Raw genomic sequence first — 3,198 nt, forward strand, 5'->3', positions numbered from 1 at the left:
CACACACACACTCTCTATCTCTCTCTCTCTCACACACACACACACACACACACACATACACAGCCAGCAAGACTCACTAAGCCAGCCAGCTCAGCGATGACATCAGGAACCTCTCTCTGAGCTGACTGTTATGACATCACAGAGCACGTGCATTCCGTTGCTTCCGTCTGTCAACCACTCAGTCACTGCCAGCCAGACTGCCTGGCTGGCTGGATGGGGGGGGCTGTTTGCTGCTGCTGCGTACCTTAGCAAGCTTATTTGCTTGACCGGCCTTCCTCCTCTTCCGCCCACATGCCCACATATGCCCGATCTGCTGTTCACCTGGATCACAGCTCCGCCCCAACAAGGCAGAGCCTCCCAAGAATGGTACAAACTCATCCACGTTACCCTCCATGGAAAGCTTTAACAAAAGGCAAAAGCGTTATAAGTAATGAAGAGGAACCCGAGTCCAAGACGCTTCCGACCAGCTATACATATTTGTGTGTATTAAAGATCACATTTTATTACATTTTGTTTTTCTGTAGTATATTACATCTTATTGTGATTTATAATGATATTGTTAATTGCTTTGACAATACAAATGCACTGAATTGAGAGAGAGAGAGAGAGAGAGAGAGTGCTAGGGCACATCTGTAACATAAACTAGGGAACATTCGTCACATGCTTAGGGAACATTCATATCATACAGGGAACATTTGTAAAACGAATTAGGGAACCTTTGTGACATACTAAAAGGACATATACTGGTAAGATGTTGGGCACATTTGAAACAACAAAAATGGCATTTGGTTATTTATTAGGGACATTAATACCAGTCTGAGCAAATATCTATGCATATTCCAATGTTTGCTGCAGGATTTACAGATTGAGTGAGGGGGTCAATATGTTTGATTCAGAACTAACTACTGCTTCCTCAATTTTGTGGGCTATACATTGGTCTGGAAAAATGCAGCAATGGTCCCTAAAGCAATTCTTTTAGTTTTTTGACACAATTCCTTAAACCCATTTTCTGTAAAATATGTAATCAACTTGCATTAATATATCATCCAAACTTCAATCATACTAATCATGAAAGTGTTCATATTATTATATTCTAAGGGTTCTAGTCTATTGTGTATTGTATTTATTATCAGGCCCTTCTCTTATGTTTTACAGTTGTTATTATTATTCCGTACAATACAGGGATTAAATTAAGCATTTTTACAACAATGTATTGGCTACAGTTATGATGCCTACTTCACTGTTCATATGCATACAGTTTCTGAGGTCTGGACCACTGCACAGTAGTCCCTGGAGTTGTAGTCCAGACCACTGCAAAATTCGTGCTGAAGTGATCTGGATCACAACGCAATGGCCCAAGGACCACTGCAAACTTGGATTTCAATGTTTTTGTGTAATCCATGTTGCAATAGCAACTACCATGTTCCTTTGTGTGTTCTTTAACATTGAAGAGAAAAATTAACATGAATAAACTTACTGTTGAAGATTATTATTTGATTATTTTTATTTCTTGGCAGACGCCCTTATCCAGGGCGACTTACAACATTAGTGCAAAAATACAGAGAAGTACAAGGCATCAATCATTACAAATTCAACTTAGTTAAAAAATATCGCAATTCAAAATACATTTAAAAAATTCCAATTACAATTTACACAAGTACAGTAAAAGACTTCCTACATCCTGGACGGTGAAAGCTAAGTGCTCTCAAGATGTAGGGTTACAGACTAGGGCTACAGGAGAGGGAGCAAGGAGGAAAACATTCAAGAACGAGAGGAGCATAATAAGCTGAAGTGCTATCTAGCAGAGATAGAGGACTAATATTACAAGTGCGGTCGGAAGAGATGCGTCTTGAGTAAGCGCCGGAATGAGGTCAAGGACTCTGCTGTTTTGACTTTGGTGGGCAGGTCATTCCACCACCGAAGTCAAAACAGCAGAGTCCTTGACCTCATTCCGGCGCTTGTGTAACCCTTGTGTCAGATGTAACCCTTACCCAGTGGCTAACCCTAACTCTATGTTACAAATGTTTCCTAAAAGCTTATTTTGCAAGATCAATAAAGAACCTTTAGGAATTTTAAACTTTTAAAGATACACATAGGTAATACCAATGAGCTTTAACAATGCCGAAAATAATAATGCGTTTATCTTTAATAGTGAAGATATTGTATAGATGTATATCTTTCATATACACAAATAGAAAAAAAACGGTTTCCAAACCGAATATAGAACTGAAACTTTCAGACAGTCCATGAAAAATGGAATGTAAACATTTACACTTCTTAACAATTCTATGAATCAATTATATTCATAACCCTAACCCTAACACTAACCCTAACTTTAAGTTACAAATGTTCCCTAAACACTTATTTTGCAGGATCAATAAGAAACTGTCAGGATTTTTTAAACTTTTACTGACACACATAGTTAATAGCAATGTGTTATAACTTTTCCCGAAAATAATAATCCGTATATCTTTAATTGTTTTGACATTATTAAGATATAATGCATCTATCACATACGGAACATTTGTTACATGATAGGAAAAACATACAAATGATGTAACTTTGAAAATGTTCAATATTACAGCATACAGTATAATCAACACAGAACTGTGTCTATACTGAAAAGCTGTTGACATTTGAAAAGTGACAGAGGTTTGAATTTGAAAGTATCAATTAATAAAAGATACAATGAGCAGGAGCACCTGAAGAACGTTCAGGCCAGGAAGAGTCTCAAACAACACATACTGAAGGACAACCCAGACACTCTCAGAGCCGACTTGTCTCAGACTGGAGACCAGCAAGTCACCACCAACCTGGTCTTCTACACCAAGCACACCGACGCCTGGCACGCTGCCATCTGTCAACTGTACAGGCACATTAAAAAGTGAGGCATCAGTAAAGGAAGGCAGGTGTCAATCAGTGAGGAGGACGACCCAGACACCAGCATGCTGACAATCAATCTGTACCACACTGGAACAGTCTTAATACAGGGCAGCGAGGGCAGCATGGGCACCTTTGAAAATCAGTTCCACTCACTGAAAACGCTGGCTGACAGAGAGAAAAAGGAGAGACGTGTCCAAAAGAGCACAGACGCAGCCTTACAGGAGGAGAGTCCAGCCCCACACTGCCCTGCCAACGGAGGGGAGAGCGCCGCGCCAGAGAACAGCGAGGAATCCACACGCAGCCCAGCGCAGGACA

At 40.1% G+C, this 3,198-nt stretch overlaps 1 non-coding gene across 1 annotated transcript; it reads right to left on the reverse strand.

The window, feature by feature from the left end:
• Positions 1 to 335: 335 nt before the first annotated feature.
• Positions 336 to 450, reverse strand: LOC136751989 (U5 spliceosomal RNA). The gene has a single exon (XR_010817171.1). It is a non-coding gene; the product is annotated as a U5 spliceosomal RNA (small nuclear RNA).
• Positions 451 to 3,198: the final 2,748 nt, after the last annotated feature.

This window comes from Amia ocellicauda, chromosome 6 (genome assembly GCF_036373705.1).
Source record: "Amia ocellicauda isolate fAmiCal2 chromosome 6, fAmiCal2.hap1, whole genome shotgun sequence".
Lineage (NCBI taxonomy): Eukaryota > Metazoa > Chordata > Actinopteri > Amiiformes > Amiidae > Amia > Amia ocellicauda.